Consider the following 18,616-nt stretch of genomic DNA (forward strand, 5'->3'; position numbering starts at 1 on the left):
GGTCGCCTTCCTCCACTGACACCTGAGTCAGGAGCGGTAAGCGACCCCGCCCATCCTCCATTAACTGGGCCTTGTGAGATATACCCATTATTGATATTTTAGCTGTATGAGGTGGAATTTGTTATCTGTATGAGGTGGAATCTGGCTGCTATAGCAAACCTCTAGTGGGGGCATTGACTTCAGCCCATTCCACATCTGTGAGCTCACCCCAGCCGCCTCTCAGCCGGATCCTAATTCTTAGACGGAGTCTGGTTGATTGTGTATCAGTGATTGATATTTTTTTGTGGCCTTGTGCTCTCACAGGTCCCCAAGAAGCAATTGGCCTTTTAGCAGTTTGAACTCCGGGAGTTCCTCTAAGCCTGAGCTATGTGATATCAGTGTGTGTCGGAATTGCAGGAATCAATAGAATTGCCCACGATGCAAGCTAAATTCTTCTTGTAACGTTTGGAAGATCTTCAGCATTGCGCCTATCATAACAACTACCTGTGATGTGATCCCTATTAGATCCCATCGTCGAAACCCTTCTAGCGCTGCCACTACTTTCAGTGCGTCACTGCCCCAAAGTGGTGTTTGCTCTGTAAGGCTCCCACGCCAGCCCATCTGGGACAGGCCAGATTGCCATTCCTTTCACTCTATTGTGGTTGCCATTCCTTTCACTCTATTGTGGTTGCCATTCCTTTCACTCTATTGTGGTTGCTGGGGAGGAGCATCCGGTCCTTCCCACTTCCCTATGGGAGGACACAGAACTAGAATTCCTGCACGGCCCATTTTTCTGCTGCCTGAGCCAGGTCGCCGTGAGTATTATTCACCATTCATTAATAATCAACAGATGTGATGCTGTATAGTAGACTTTGACATCGGACGTAACGATCCCACCCACCTATGTAGATTTTAAGCACTTCGCTAGGGCTACATGGGGCTGCCCTTGGTTCCATAAGAAGTTGTGAATCAGGGAATTTATCTGCCCGGACAGCCAGCGCAGTATCTTGCATGGGTAATTCTGTGAGATAATGCATTTTTAAGGTGTTAGCCTAATGAATGTTTGCACCATTCATATAAATGTTATGCGGATTCAAATGTCAGGGCCTAGTAGCTCTGCTGTGTGGAAATCCTAGCACTGACAGGTTAAATAAGAGGATATGTAGCTGTTATGCTTTGGAAATAGAGTTTAGAGATTACACTACGACCATGTGGTATGTGCTGTTTTCATTGTTGACACTGGTAAACCTGAAGGTCTGTCTTTACAAAAACTGCATTGAAGACAGGTATGTGCTGTAAAAGCATGTGAAGTTTTATCACTAAATTGCCTGATGAAAACAAGCCTTTATTTTCAAAGATTTCTTTGTGGCCCATTAAAAGGATATATTTCATCATGTGGGTTGTCTGCAGGGAAATGTACACCTAGGCTAATTAAAATGTTTGGTGGCCCAGCTAAGCGAAATAATTCATGTCAACGTGTATGCAAGTGGTTTTGTATGTACAAAATGTATTTTGTTAGGTTGATAGACTTCAATGCAAGCAGTGTTTGCTATAAGATGCCTTTCGTGCTTGTCACCATGTTTTGATATTTTGGCTTTAATTTAACAAAATAGTGCATTTTGAGTGTTGTATGTGTTTGTTGAATGACAAGTCTGTGGGCAGTCGTTTTTAGCTCAGTGTGCAATTATAGACATGGACCAGACACATCGAAATCAGTCTTGTCCCCATCCCACAAGGGGCAGTCTTATCTGAACTCTAAGGTGCGTCCTCTGAATGGGTACAGAAAGGTAACCAAGACATAAACCTCATCAGTGAATTGCAGCTGAGTTCCTGTGGATCAGTGAACTTTTGAATACATATCTAGGAATAATTGGGTAATATAAGGCAACTTATTGAAAGAGTAAAAGTGGTGAATAGAAGGAAGCGCTCAAATGAATCTTAAACATTCCTTGTGACTTTAGGTACATTCCATCAGTTTCAGCTCATTGTGCCGTTACTGACCTGGACCAACCATGTGCATACCAGTCCTATCTGAATCCTAAAGGAGAAATACCAGGAATCGTATGAATGGATCAATCAGAAAACCCTAAATGTGTCATTTGATAGTGTTTTATTTAATCCTAAGTATGTCATTTGTACATATGATGCTTAATGATTCAAGAGTGGAGTGGGTATGCAGACAGCACTTAGAATCCCTACCTCCACATTGTAATTGTGGAAAGGGCATGGAGGCTGAGGTTTCCATCACACAGTTTGTTAATTTTACAAGTATCGGCCAAGATCTTAATGAGAGTTGACACTCCACCTAATATTCAATTTTCTCTGTCCAGAGGATAAAGAGTAAAGTGAAGACGGTACCAGTCTTTCTTGCTTCTGTCTCTTTGTCTAGCTTCTGTTGGTCTACTTGTTCATTCCTTATACGTCTGTGTGCATGCTTGTGTACTGTCTGCAAATGGGGGGAGTGGGGTGTGTGTGTATATGTGTGTGCATGCAGGGTGTGCCTATGTGTGACAGTCTGTTTACCTCTGCTGATCTTTGTGCATTGGTGACTGCATGCATTCCACTATTGCATCTAAAATAGGTGGATGGTGTACTGTCCTTCCTCCAACTCTTCTACTCCATTGGGCCAGTAGTTTGGGGTGGGGAGGGTAGTCCGTCTTGTTTATGAAGAAGCACCCTGTACGCCAAACTCTTAAACCTGGGCCTGAATGCCAGGTGGTTTGTGCGAATGTGTACCTGTGTTTTTGTCGGTGTCCGTAGTTATGTTGGCTTATCTGTTCAAGGTTATCTGTAGATCTGCACTCGTTGAATGTTCCTGATTTTGTACTTGTGGTGTTTTCCAACGAGCTATTTTGAGTCCAGACTTGAGGCAGACTCAGCCTTTTTTACCTCCTGATTGTGAAGAAAAGAGTTCCTTTGTGTGGAGCTTGAAACCCCATTTATTTGAGTTCAAAGAGGCAATTCATTTCTTGTGCATGTTAAATTTTTTTGTAATTCTAATATATAGGAACCACTTAAATAAAGGGACAGCACAATACATAGGATTTGCACCATTAGTCTGGTCAGTTTGCGGTTTGCAAATTGTGAGTTTTTGCGTTCAGATGACCTTATCAAGTGTACTATTTTCGTTGACATTATTATTTTTTAATTTGAAAAGTGTTTATTGATTTTATATTGGAGACAAAGGCTAATCACATACATATGGTACATAATGGTGTTGCAAATCTGTATATAATTCAGGTAGTCTACTAATGGGTGCATCAGTTTAGTTTTCAGATAACTGTACAATAGATTATTCTTGATTGGCGTATGGCTGTGTAATGTTTATAGGAAAAAAAGAGGGAGCTGGAGTATAAAGTAAGCAACATAGTAGAGAAGAAGACAAAAATTGATGCAAGAGAACTGCTAAGCGGAGGTTTAGCGAAAGACCAAGAAGACCTGGTCAGCATGGACCAGTCAAATGTATGAGGAAGTGATGCGCTTAGAGACTGAGGGTGTCTTTAATTTACCACGCCTTGTACCATACAATCAGTGGTGATTAGTCTGGACTGTAGACTGTGTGTATGTGGGCTGTGGAGTATGCCAAGTGTGGAATTAAGCTTAAAATGTTTATTTGGAAAGCTATTTTAGCGCTTCCTATGAAATGGACCAAGGCCCAAAAGGTGTGATAGGAGATATTATTGATATTCACATCAAATAGTTTTCATTCCAATAGTTAATAGTATGTCAAATAGACAAAGGTCCCGCTTAATCAAAATCAAAACCTGGAGATGAGAGGGGATGTGTTTCAATAAACCGGTCTCAATGTGTTTCTGCCCATAAAGAATAAGTTCTTCGATTAGGGGGTCTTCACCAGGGCATCATGGACCCTCTACTTTAACTAACGTCTAATTCCGAAGTCTATGTTGTGTTTAGTTTGGATAAAAAGAAGTGGAAGTATAAAACCTGTCTGCCAATGAAATACAGGATTGTTAATATTAAGCAGGCCCTAAGAGAGAAAGCAATTAATTTAATACACCCTCCATCTAGAAACACATCAAACATCACTGATTAGCGCAATCATGGAGTCATATGTATCACAAATTAAATGTATATACCCGGCGGAAGTGGAAACCCTCTCCTATGTCTTAGCCCTAAATAAGAGACATCTAAAGACTACAAAGGTGCAACTAAAAATTCTAACAGTTGTTCCCCTAAGTCAAAGCAAAATAACCAAAAAGGGTCTTCGATAGTTCATAAAATCCAAAACGTGCACATATATTTGAAACATGGACAGCAGTTCAAAAGGAAGAAGACATCATTTTATCAATTGGAGTAGACACTTTGCGGAAGCAACACAACAGACCAAAGGGAGTCGATCAACTCTGTCCTGGGCTTCCTTCCATTGTCGTCAACTCCCAGAAATCTATAAAGGCCTAGTTAAATTGAGGTTAAGTAGTAAATAATAATGTTTAACACACTGTGAACTCCTTAAGACTAGATGACTGGGAGACTGGCCTAAAGATTGCTCACCCTTATTTGTGGCTAATAAATTTTGTGATGGGGCAATCCGATATTTGAAGATTCAAAACGCAATATGTCCTCTGGTCTACTTTCCATACTGAAATCCAAAAAGTATCCAGTGAGTACAATACTTTAATACCACACCCTTATAACATATTAAAATCAATCCTGCATGTTATTGCTCAAATGTAATTGGGGGACGAAGGGGGTGGCAGTGTCGACATGTTGCTGGATAGATTTGAGGGCAGTTTAATCAGGTCACAAGTATAGGTCAGAAAGCACTGTCTCCTTGTAGTAAGGGTTCCTTTAAAGATGATCCAAATAACTTCCGGAAGCGTTAGACTAGGTAGAAAGTAATGTAGTTTATTCCAATACAGAGGACCCACGACTTGTTCTTTCAGTAACTCAGTCTTCATCTGAATGTCACACCAACATTCTAGAATCAGACCGAGTCACAGATAACACTTACATTACTAAGATACCTTAAAGTAACAACAGCAAAATGGGCGTTAGACAATACATAACAACTTACTACCCTCCTGCACTCTGTATGGCCCAGCTGCCTCTAACTTGTTGTCATGCCAGACGCAGCATGGACGGTGCAGGGTATTATGAGTTACTGTTTGGGCAATGAGCATTAGGAGATGGCATGTTAACACTGTGCCATAAGTGGCTGGAAGCTTGCGATTTTGTTGGATAGAAGACAGTCAATCTATCATGTTAGTGTACTTGGTAGTAGTTTTGAATACACCACGTTGTCTGTTGATCACTAATGCTTCAATGGGTAATCTCATGAGAGGGGATTGAAAATTATTAGTAGAGGCGTGTGAACGTTGCTTCTTTAAAAAGACAGGCTTGCGAGGATATTACACCCCCAGCCAAGATAGTCAATGCAAATGAAAGAATATATTCTAAGTCTAGGTGCAGAGAGAAGTATGTTTCCAAAAATAGACTTTTACTGCATTCTAGAGAGCATATAGATGCCATAATGATACTAAGGCTTTTGGTGTTTGTGTAATCCAAAAACCCAGCAGTTAGAAACCAAATCTTCCCATTGCAGTGTTTCTCCCCACCTCCTAAAAATACTTATAGAATTTGTGAGTTTTAATTGATCACCTTAACCCATCTATTAACGCAGCTATAGGGAAAAGTTATCTGTCCCTGAATAAACATTGCGAGGGAGCTGTGTTGTTCTGCTCTATGGCTGGGTAAGGTCCCCTGTTTATTTTTCTTTCTGGCTACCCTTCACCCTAGGGATTCTCATATTTAGAATTTCAAATTTAGGATTATGTAGCTGTAAACGCTTCTGTACATGAGGAAGGCTCTTAATATGACTCCCAGGCTGTTTAGGCTGTTTCTTTATCATAAACTAAGCTTTGATTGAACCCCATGCTTACCTTATGCTGATTAACCCTTCAGAAGTGATTCATGCTGTAGTAGCCAGATTATTTCATTTTTGCTGTGTCAGTAGCACAAAGTGCCTCACGAATACTTACTGGATGGTCAAAGGAGATCACTCCTGGGTTACATGTTAAGGGTAGGAGTTCTCTTCCTTGCCACTTTGGGAATTTAGTGTCTGGTGCATTAGTCTCTCACTCATTATCCTCAAATCCTGTCTTCCTCTCTAAAGATGAGGGGTAACTTTTCACATTTACTTCCTTTATTCATTATTTGTACCATGATTCTTAAAATGACTGTAAGCACATAAACACATGGCTCTTTCTCATGCCATTTCCATGAACTCTAAAAGCAGCCGGATAGACTTCTATCAAATCTCAGTAGCTGCCTTTTACAGTGAAGGATGTTGGTCCTTTTGTAGGGCTGGTATCTCTTATGTTGAACTTCACCATAATGACAACATACCATCAATTCCCTCACATTCGGTGTAAAACAGCATGTGCAATCTTAACTGTAAATAAATTGGAGAAAATAAAAATAAAACCCCATACAAAGCTGAGCAGCAGTCACGATCATCTATGACAATACTTCTCCCACATAAGAGTCTTCTACCTCCTCCCTCCTCCCCCCCCCCCCCCCCCTGCCCCCAGCACACTCAAGGAGTTAAGGAGAGGGAGACGAGGCACAGAGAAGGCGACTTGGAGCGCAGGGAGTGCAGGAAAAGAGGGAGAACAAGAAGGAAGGAAGAGGGTCTCACCCCATAACCCCCATATTGTCGGCATCACATGCCAGATGTCCACACTCAAACTCACATACTGCCCGACACTGCATGTATATACATCCCACACACCACCTGGTAGGGTCCACTGGCGACTCCACCTCCATCAAACTAGTCAACGTATCCCCCATAGTTCTAAATCCTGTTCAACATTCTCATCAGTGCAGGTCATTCACTCACCTCTGTCAGCAATCTGGGCTAAACACAATGGATTGCGACTCATAGCTTAGCAAGCACCAGGCCCAGAAGTGTGAACCTGTGCCTTAACTTGGCCTCTCTCTTAAGGGTCGGTAGCACCCCCAGAAGGCAGTGATCGACCGAGGCCTCCACCTGCATGCAACTGACCCCCTTCCCCCCCCTCCTCCTCTGAGAGCTCGCAGGACCCCTTCCCAGTAGCCTTACAAGTTACAAAACTCCCACGTCCTGAGGAGAAAGGATGCTGGCTCCGACCCACATCTAGGGCAGGCAGCTGACCGCACCCTGTTAATCCTATGTAACCTTTGTGGTTCAAGTATGTGTGGTGTAAATATTAAAATTGGGTGAGCTCGATTGCATTGCTAGCCACCTCCCAGACCTGAGCAAAGGCTCTCCTCCAGTCGCTCTAAGAAAGTGGCTCAGGCAAGCCATCAGTCCATCTGTCATGCACTCTTGTCAATCAGTCCAATGATCTCCCTTAAGAGCTCTGAAGATACGGGAAATTAAGCCTTGGTCAAAACCATGATACAACAGAAGTTGTAATGTCTGGGACTCCGCAGGCTCCTCAGGAAAACCTGTCCAAATCTCACGGATTGTTCGGGACACCTTTGCATAGTGCAAGAAATGCCCCTGTTGCAGCTGTTCCTGTGCCCGGCCCATCATGAGTAAAGTACCTTTCCGATAAAAGTCACCAGCCATGGTTGAGCCCTCCTCGAATCACTGCGACGTATCCATCACAGATTGTAAGGATCTGAAAGGCATTAGCCAACGGAGGCGCAACAATTGTGAGTAAGTGGCCCGATGCAAGACCTGGGTTACCGCTTCCTCCCAAGCCACAGTCACTTGCTGTACAACAAATGTGTAATCTCTCAGGATACCCACCTCCTCCATGAGGCCGTGCAGAAGGTCCACACTAGCACCCCACTCCCCCTGAAGGGACTTCCCTGTATTCGGACCATCTGCACACCACTCTTCTGCATTTTGCAAAAGATACGCAAAATAATAGAGCTGCAGGTCCGGTAATTCCAGGCCCCCCCAGCTCAGTATCTAATTTCAGGATGCCCACCTTTACTGTGCTCCATTTATCAGCCCACAAGAAGGACACTAGGAGGCTATTTAATTTGGCAAACTTGGAGTTTGAAATGCTATTCATGACGTTCTGAAAGGCATGCAGACAGCAGGATAACAACACCAAAGCAAAGGGCTACTTTGCTCATCACCGAGAGAGGTAGGTGGTTCTAGAAGCGAATTGATGCCTCGAGGCCGTCAAAGACTCTACTAAATGAAAATGGTATCGGGCCTCCGATGTGTTTGCCACCTGTATCCCTAAATATCAGAAGTGGTCCCCCTCACATTTAAGCTCAGTAACTGCGAGACAGGCTGGATTGCAAGCGTAGCTGAGGGGAACAATACTGTTTTCTGCCTGTTAATCAATAGGCCAGATCTGCACCAAATTTGTTCATGATCTGCAGTGAAGCCTGGCCACAAGATGGCCGCACTTTAGGGTATCTCCGCCAGCCGACATTCATTCGACTCGATCCTGCTCACCAAATGGAACACCTGAATCGTCCCCCTGCTGCTGCAGGTACCTGTGGGACCTTATTGGCAGCCGTGGGACCCCAAAAAGAAAAAAGAAAAATCCGTATTGAGCGCACGAGGCATGGGGGACTCGCATGATCTGGGCGCTGCGGCCTGCTTCCTGCCTGGCTTTTGTTGTGTGCGACCTACCTGGAGGTCTGCGCTGTCGCTGTGGGGCCTGGCTCTGTGCTTGCCGCTGCTGCTGAAGCACCATTTGTCATCCCGCCCTGCTGTCTCCCAGTCTCGTCCGTCGGAGCGAGGCATGGCGGCCCCACAGCTGCTGGGTGTCCCGGTGCGCTGTTGGACCCGTGACTGCTGCGGTGAGTGGTGGGGGCGTCCTGCGCTTCTCTCGGCTGCCCCCGCTATTGACTTTGGCATTCCTGACCCCTCCCGCTCACGGCACTGGAATCAGCATCCCTGTTGACTGGGAGAGGCGAGCGCCTCGCTGAATCGCGGGCGCTCTTGCTTCATTATCTGCCCCTCCTGCTGGGACTACTGAGGCTGTAGTCCCCCACGCTCCATTACCCTTCTTCAGCGAGCGGTGGGTGGGCTGTGCTGGGGCTGCCCTGAGGACATGGCTAATTTTGGGCAATATTGTGTATAACGCTGGGACAGTGGGGCAGACCCTCGGTGCTGAGGTTGTGTGTGTAAAGCCCCCGTTATATGCAGCCCTTCTCCAGGCAGTGATAGCCTCTTCTCACTTTGTGTCTACGGTATGACTCCGTGAGGCACTCCCCTATTGCTTGGAGTACTCTGTGTGGCGCAGCTTTTCCTGGCTCCTGCTGCGGTGTTGATGCTGCGACCCCCTGGAGACACCGGCGTGACAAGCACGTTCAGTTTTGGGGCCTGGATACGCTTGCCAAGCCTTCAGTGTTTGGGTTGGCTGCTGGCCTGTTCTTCTTCCCCCCCGGCCTCCTGGGTTGTGGGCTCTACATGATCTGTGGTGTACCCTAGAGACGAACTGCAGGATTTGATGGTCTAACTGGGGTGTCCATCTGCTGCCTCCGTGCCCGCATCCCTTGGGTACATGGCGGCTGACTGGGAGGCTGCTGTTGGATACGGCCCCTGATAATATCTACTATAAGGTGGTGGTGCTTCGTGGTGGATGCATGCGACCTTTGTTCACGCAGTTGGTAGGGCCCTGACCCTTGTGGTGGGTTCCTCCGCGAGGTAATCTGTGTAGGGCTCCAGCGACCTACATTTAGGGTGATACTCCTGATCGACTTCAACTTGATCCCAGAGGCAAACATGGGCCGCACAGAGAAATCGCAATCCAAGTTGCAATTTGAGCCACGTAAAACCCCCAGACAACAAGACGCCGAGAAGAATGCATCTGAGTCTGCTTCAGAGATGGGTGACACTGCCACCGACTCTGATATAAAACAGATTCTCATGGCCATGCATCTTAGCCTAACGAACGTTGATGGAAAGATAGACGCCCTTTCCTTCAGGATGGACAGGATGTCGGAGAGGCTGGAAAAACAAGCTACTAGATTGGACACTGTTGAACAGAGGGTGTTGGGCGCTGAGGACACACTGAACCCTACTTTGAAGTCCACTATGAAGCTAGAAAAGCTACTGCACTCAGTTCAGTCTAAAGCAGAGGACTTGGTGGCGCGTTCAAGGAGGAACAATCTGCGCATAGTGGGTATTGCTGAATCTTTCAACATCCCTAATATGGAACTCTTTGTGGAACAATTGCTGGTTACACTCCTGGACAAAGATACCTTTTCTAACCTGTTCCTCATCGAGCGCGCTCCGAGGTCTCTCGCTCACTGACTGGTCCCTGGGGCCGCTACTCGCCGTATTATCGCCCGGGTGCTCAACTATAGAGACAGGGACACTGCATTAAAGAAAGCCAGGGAACTACAATCCCTGAGATACGAGGGCACAGAAATATCTATTTACCGAGATTTCACACAAGCTGTCCAGGATGCACGACGTCAATTTGTCCCTGTTAAACGGAAGCGGCGCAACCTGAGTCTGGAATATAATATGATTTACCCAGCGAAGCTAAGGGTTCGCGCAAATGGGACATTTCGCATATTTAACGGTTCTAAACAGGTTTTGCATTTCTTGAAAAGAAGAGAGAGCGACAAATGAAGCGGGGGATCTCCCAAAACCCGCCCCTACTTGGACGATGATACTCCGGCCCCCGAAGAACAGTACATTTCCCTGAATGCGTTTCTGCTTTTGATATAAAACTGTGGTGTGTCCTCAATTGTGGAATGGTGTGGGGAGGTAGCTTAGTTATGGTACCCTACCAGGGGGTTTAGGGGCGGTACCGTCACAACATTTAATATGCATAATTGAGCTGATCAGTATTGGATGAGCACACTGTTGTATAGGCTCTGATACCTATCTTTCGATGTTTAATAGGCAACATCTGCCCGATGTGTAACCCACCGTCGACATTTGGGTTTGTTTATATTGTGGAATGTTTATTCTGTGTTTTTTGGGGGGGTTTTTGCATTTACGGGTTGGGGGGCTGAGGGATTGTCTGTGCCAAGTTTGGGTCAGTATAGCATGGGTGGGTGGGTGGGTGTGGGGGGTTTAGGTTCATTATCGCATTAAAGGTAATTCAGGGCATTCTGATTTTAGTTACGCTCCTTGCAATGATGTATGACACTGGGAATTAATATGTAATGTACATTGTTGGCGAACACCACGCATGACGACCAAGTCAATTAAACTCTGGATATGGAATGTCCGGGGCCTTAACGATTATCGCAAGCTATGAAAGGTTGTTGCCATGTTGAAAAGACACCACGTAGATATAGCAATGATACAAGAAACCCATCTTGCCCCCCCCAAACTAAGATGCTCACAAAACTGCAATTGCAGGGCCTTTTTTCCGCAGTTGGTTTTACTTAGCACGCAAGGGGGGGATCCTCATTTGGGTTCACTCTAGATTTGGTTTGTCCTTGCATGAAAAAGAGGTCGACCCCAATGGTAGATTTACTGTAGCCTGCTGTCATGCTGAGGGCTTCAGCGCTCGGCTAGTTAACAAACAGGGACCCAACTATGACAACCCTCAGTTTTTTCAGACTTTGACAGCGCGCTTGCTTAACATCAATGAGTTGCCGCAAATGTAGGGGGGAGAATTTAATTGTTTACTTGACCTCAATAAAGACAGATCACGTAGCCCACCAAGGAAACCTCCTGCAGCAGCCAGCGCCATATCGGCGCTCATGGAGCAGCTGGGGCTCGTGGATGTCTGGAGACAGCGTCCAACCGCCACCCAGGGGTTCACACACTACTCTGCCACACATGACATCCACATCAGGATTGATTACTGGCTGTTTTCTAAAAGCCTGGTCCCTCTAGTGTCGAATTGTGAACTGCTCCTCAGAACTTACTCTGACCATTCTCCATTGCAGTTGATATTGACAGCCCCTACATGTAGACAGGCCCCATTCACATGGAGGTTTCTGCCGTACTCTCTACTTGATCAGGTGTTTCGCTCAGAAATGGCTACAGCTATTGATAACTTTTCTTAGAGAGAACATAGGCTCAGTTTCTGCCTTTTCAACAGTCTGGGAAACGTTTAAGGTTTTTATTTGTGGGTAAACAATTGCTAAGCATGCAGGAGTTCTCAGGTCCATTCAAAACAGGCTTGCCAAACTAGAGGCAGGCATCGCAGCCCTGGAGCAAGATCACCATCGGACGGCACATGCTGGGATACTAAATGATATTAAAGTGCTGTTGGAGGAATTCCAGGACACAGCTGATATTGAAGTCAAGTACTTAGGCAAGTACACCACAGCTCATGTGTACTTGGAGGGCGAACGCCTCGGAGCCCTGTTAGCTAAATTGCAGCGTCCCCCGAGGGAAACTAACTCCATAGTCGAAGTTAAGGGTGAAGATTGTAGTATGATATATGATTCAAAAGACATTGCGGATAGATTCAGTAGATATTATGCAGAGCTTTATAGGTCACAGATGCCCCCTGCTGGTTCTGCTATTGAGGATTATTTGATACATATCCTCCTCGATTGGCTCACAGACTCCCATAGGGAACATCTCACGGCTCTGCTACACCCCAGGGAAATTAGGGTTGCTTTGTCATCAATGGAAGAGTGGCTCCGCCCCGGGATCTGATGGGTTGACTGTCGCCTTTTATAAAGCGTTTCAAGAATCCCACACCTAGTTACCCTGTTTGAAGAGATGGCGGAGAGTAAGCTAATGCCCCCTTCAATGCATGACTATTGATCGCTACCCTCCTCAAACCTGGAAAAACCCCCAGTGATTGCTTGTCATAAAGACCCTTGTCCCTGTTAAACATAGACACAAAACTGTTCGCTAAGATACTGGCCAATCGCATCCCTCTACTGCTTCTGGGCCTAGTGGGGGTCAAGCAAGCTGGATGTGTCCCAGGGCGCAACCTGAGCTGCTATTCAGTATATCAACTCTAAAATTAACGCAGCAGCGGTGTTCTTGAACGCTGAAAAGGACTTCGATTCTGTCGAATGGCCTTTTTATGGAAATGGTACTCAGGCGGGTGGGTGTGGGCGAAGTCTTTTTACAACTGGTTAAGGTTCTTTATGTAGCGCTGCGTGCTAGAATTAAGCTGGGAAATCTGGTGACGGCTCCGATACCCATATCCAGGGGCTCTCTGCAGGGATGCCCCTTATTCCCTCTCTTGTATGCTTTGGTATCCAAACCATCGTTATGCGCTGTTAGAGAATACCACAGTCATAGGTGGGTATGCTTCCCAGGTTATCTGTTAATAGTCTCTGCATATGCTGATGATCTACTACTATATGTTAGGGAGCCCTCCACCCACCTCATCCCAGTTTTGAATGAAGTGGTCTGTTTTGTACAGCTGTCCAGACTAAACATTAATTGGAATAAGTCCTTGATTTTTCCATTGACCGCATTTACCCTCCCTCCTACCATGCAGTTCCGTTTGAACTGAACAACAGAGTCTGTACGCTATCTAGGGATTCAGATACATACTGACCCAGAAGGAGTATTGGTTAATTCTGTGAAAGTATTGGACAGACTAGAAGAGGACTTGACTAGATGGACGCCACTTTCACTACTGGGACGTGTTTCATTGATGAAGATGGTCCTCCTACTTAGACTGTTGTTCCTGTTTCAGAATATACCCATGGTCCTTCCACAACACATATTCATTAAATTAAGGTCCCTTATGTTAAAGTTAGCCTGGGCTGGCAAACAACCCCGGGTAAAATGGAACATTCTCACTTTGCCGTATTCTTTGGGCGGCCTCAACGCCCCGTATCTAGACCTAGACTATAGAGCTGCACAGTGTTGCCACGCCTACACTTGGCTGCATTGCCCCACTACTCCCCCCGTATATATATATATATATATATAGAGAGAGAGAGAATCGCAGCTGGTACTGACACACTCCTACAGGGGCTATTCAGGAATCCTACACGTAGGCACAGTATTCTAGACTCTATTAATTCCACCTCCCATACCTGGCGTAACCTGCTGGACAGACAGGCCGGCGCTATTTTATACTCTCCCTTGACCCCCTTAGAGTGGTGCACCTGGTTCCATCCGGTATTGAAAGTGGGGCATCCCAGGCCATGAGCAGAGTCAGCATCACTGTTATAGGCGACCTCTTTGTGGGGGGAATTCCGCAGTTGGGAACAGCTGACAGCGGATGGCTCCTGCCCTACACTGTTGGTGCGTTTTCAATATCTTCGACTTCGGCACGCCCTAAAAACACTTTTAGGGAACTGCTTGCAGGAGCCCCTGGAAGTTCACGCCCTCTCTTACGTCATCAAGACTCCTTCACCCCCAGAATTAGTTTCGAGAATATATAACATCACACAAGCAAATAGATCGGTTCAGTTCTCCAAACCTAGGCATGACTGGCAGAGGGACCGGGCCCGGGTAATTGAGAACAACGAATGGCAATATTGTTGTGAGATGACAAAAAAAGATATCCATGAATGGTAGGCACCACCTAATACACTTCAAGTACATTAATAGATCATACTACACCCCAGAACGTCGGCATATATATGGTTTGCGTAAGACAGCTACCTGTTCTCGGTGCCCGGAACCGATGGCAGATTTTATGCATCTAGCTTGGTTCTGCCCTAGCATATTGGAGTATTGGGGGGAAATATTTCAGAAAATAGACTATATCACTAGCCTCACACTATCCCCTGACCCGTTCTTAGCTCTCCAAGGCTATACCAGATCGATCGACAAAAATTCCAGACGATTGGTGGCGATGACACTGCTTTTAGTGACAAAACGGATTCACTGCTTTTAGCGAAGAGACGGATTGCTATGCGGTGGGGCAGAGGCCCGATTCCTACAATTGAGGAATGGACAAGTGAAATGTTCTATTGCAATACTAAGTCAGACACATATGGTGAACTTCTTCCCTCCCAATCCAGACCACAATCTTACTGGGGCCCATTTCAACAGTACTTGATAGGTAAAGAAACAGACGAACCGAAGGGTAGTCATGTCAGTACTCATCTGTAGTGTCATAATATGATCATATATGGCTGTCTACTGTTCACTGACTCTGGCCGGTCATGATTGTTTTTTTTTTTTTAAACCTTTATTACAGAGTTCAAGAGATATACAAGTATGGGCCTACAACCTTCAGGCCGGCCGCTAGTAGACAGTGAGACCATGAAACATATTCATAAACACAAGCAGCAAGCAGTAAAAAGTCCCACAGATCAAAAATATCATTTGCGGCCACATTGCCCAAACATCCCAAATGGCGGTTTCCTTTTAAATGAAAAACAAGAAACAAACCCACAAGGCGGCAAAAATCTAGGCAACAGCATGTGTTCCCCTCGGGAGGGCTCTACCAACCTACAAGAATAAGAGGGGGGGAAGGGCAGGGGCAGAAACAAAGTGGTTACGGTAACACAGAATCAAGAGAATGTGCAGACTAGGGAGACAGGGCCGCCGCCAAGTCGGGCGTCAGTGGCGGGGTACAGATCCCGCCGCGGTAGGAGTTCCAGGGGCCCCACACCTTTACCCATTTCCCAGGCTTACCTCTCGCCACATACACAACCTTTTCTCGGAACATACACCAATCCATATTTTCCTTCCATACCGAAATCGTGGGTGACCTCTGGGAGCCCCACAATTGTGCAATGTCACGCTTGGCCACCATATATCCCAATGTCACCCACCACGTTTGCGTCACCGTATAATCAGTCGGCTCCCACACATTCAGCAGACACCGCCTAGCCTCGGGGAGCAGCGCAACATGCGTGACCGCTTGCAACACCTCATGCACACCACGCCAAAATCGAGTCACCTCCGGACATTCCCACAAAATGTGGAGGAAGGTCCCTAACATGCCACACCCACGCTTACACATCCCATCCACCGCGTATCCCATACGCATCAGGCCCGGTCCCGTAACGTAAACCCTGTGGAGTATTTTGAGCTGGACGAAACAAAGGCGGGCCGGTATGGCCACCTCTTTCGGGAAGGCCACCGTAGATACCCAATCCTCGTCGTCCAGCTCCAATCCATCAGCGACCCATGCCTCACGGAGGGCAGCCAGCAGTCCCGAGCGATCGTTGATGAGCTTTTTATAGATCAATGAGATAGTGCCATCCGGTACATGCCCATCTAGCACTCTATCTTCCAAAGGGGAGCACTCCGGGATGGACGCGACCTCCGGGAACACGGAAGACAACGCGTGGCGAACCTGTACATACCGGAAGTACTCCCTGTCATGCAACTGGTATTCCGCTTTCAGGGCATCAAACGTTTTAAATCCCCCCTTCGTCCAAAGATCGCCCACCCTGCTAATGCCAATCGTGTCCCACTTCTCGAAACCTTTCGTCGTCCACAAACAACCCAGTCGTTCAGAGGCATACAGTGGCGTCGCCCGGGTCAACCGATCTTTCCACCCCATCGCCGAGTTTGCCGCATGCCACACCCGTACCGCGACCCGCGTCGGACCAGTCAAACGTGCGTCGAGCGATCTAGAGTAGAGCGCACGATTGTAGTCGCCACCCGGCAACAACAATTTGTCCATTTCAAAAGCCGGATTAAGGGCGGGCCCATAAAGCCCGTGGTTTATCGCAGCCAGCTGGGAGGCCCAGTAATAACGTTTGATGTCGGGGAGGGCGACCCCCCCATCGTACCACGGGAGCGTCAGCTTCGCGAGGGCGATCCGCGGCCTCCCATCCCAAAACAGTTGGCGTTGCAGACCCTCCACCTCCCGAAAGTAACTAGCCGGAACGACATCCATCGTGTTTTGCAAGGCATATAAAAACCGTGGCAACGACATCATCTTAAACAGCGCCGCCCGGCCGAGCGGCGAGAGCGGCAAGCGCCTCCAACGCGCCACATCCGTCTTCAAACGTTGGAGGGGGGGGGAGTAGGTTCTGTGTGTATCGGGCCGCCGAGTCCAGGGTAATAAAAATACCCAGATACTTAAATCCCTGTTGAGCAACCTGGATAGGACAACCCCGCGGGAGGATAGGGGCCTCCCCTGAGAGGACATATACACAGGATTTAGCCCAGTTGATGACTAGGCCTGAGTTACGGCCAAAGGAATTCAGCACATCCACTAACACAATCAACGATTCACGCCGGGAAGCAAGATACAAAAGAATATCGTCCGCGTAGAGAGAGACTCGATCCTCATACTCAGGAGTCCATCGGAGACCACGAATCGAAGGGTGCCACCGCAGCCACTCCGCCAGGGGCTCCAAGGCGAGCGCAAAGAGGAGAGGCGACAGCGGGCAACCCTGTCGCGTGCCCCTACCCAATTCAAAAGGAGCCGACACTCTACCATTCACCACCACCTGGGCTAGCGGTCCGGAATACAACAATTTCACCCAGCCAATGAATCCCGGGCCAAACCCAAACTTCTCCAGCGTCGCCCAGATATATGGCCACTCAAGCGTGTCGAATGCCATAGTGGCGTCCAGGGACGCCAAAATGGCTGGCTCACGTATGAACGGAACCCTCGAGAGCACCCCATGCAGACGCCGCAGGTTAAGCGCGGTGTTGCGATGAGGGATAAAACCGGACTGGTCCTGATGGATCAGGTCGCACACCACGCTGACCAGCCGATTAGCCAGCACCTCGGCCAGAATTTTCGGTTCCGCATTCAAAAGCGAAATGGGCCTGTAAGAAGTGACCCGATCACGTGGCCTCCCCTCCTTGTGAATAACCACAATAGTGGCTAGACGCTGGTCCAGCGGGAGGGAACCCGCCGCCCGGGCCGCAAGGAACATATCACGAAGATGCGGCGCCAATGTATCCGGCCGCAATTTGTACAATTCAATGGGAAGGCCATTCGGACCCATGGCCTTGCCAGAGGCGACTGAACGTATGGCCAGAGCGATCTCCTCAGACGTCGGAGTCGCGTCCATCAACGATTTATCCTCCTCCGAAAGGGAAGGCAACGCAATATCTTTAAGCAGGTCGCGGGAATCCTCTTCTGAGCGAGAAGATACCGGGGAATACACCCCGCGAAAATACTCTGCGAAGCAATCAACAATTTCACCCGGATCAGTAACATACACACCCTCCACTCTCTCAACCAGTAGAACAACTCGACTCGCTCTCTCCTTTTTATCCAGCCACGCGATCAGTTTTCCAGCTTTATCACCCATATCATACAGTCGCCCCTGCTGCTCCCTACTCAGGCCCCTGGCCGCCTCGGTGACTAGGGCTTTGTAGTCCGCTTGTTTGATCCTGAGAGCATGCAGTTTGTCGTCCGTGACACCACAATCCAGGTCACCCTCCAACTCAGTTATCTCAGACTCGATACGGGTCACCTCCTCCCGCTCACACCTCTTGGAATGGGAAATGAGGGACAGGGCCTCCCCCCGGAGTACCGTTTTGAACGCCTCCCACAGAGAAACAGCAGACGACACTGATCCCACATTATCTCCAAAATATTGCTCAAGGGATTTAATCAAATCTGCGCGAATTGCGGGATTACGCAGGTACCAGGGGTTGATCGGGACCACCCTCCCCTCCATCCCCGGGACAATATCAAAGTGCAACAAGAGAGGGGAGTGGTCTGAAATACCCCGAGCAAGATGCCGCACCTCCCCGACCCTCCCCGCCTGTGCCGCTGGCATCAGAACATAATCAAGTCTCGAAAGACTACCATGAGCCCCGGAATGAAAGGTGTATTGTACCTGCGCAGGATGTTTTAGCCGCCAACAATCCACTAGACCCAGGGTATCTAAGAGG

At 47.5% G+C, this 18,616-nt stretch overlaps 1 protein-coding gene across 2 annotated transcripts in view; it reads left to right on the top strand.

The window, feature by feature from the left end:
• The window catches only part of TRNAU1AP (tRNA selenocysteine 1 associated protein 1), a 203,773-nt gene that overhangs the window by 20,294 nt on the left and 164,863 nt on the right, over positions 1-18,616 (top strand). The gene's annotated exons all lie outside the window — the stretch shown is intronic.

This window comes from Triturus cristatus, chromosome 3_2 (assembly GCF_964204655.1).
Source record: "Triturus cristatus chromosome 3_2, aTriCri1.1, whole genome shotgun sequence".
Lineage (NCBI taxonomy): Eukaryota > Metazoa > Chordata > Amphibia > Caudata > Salamandridae > Triturus > Triturus cristatus.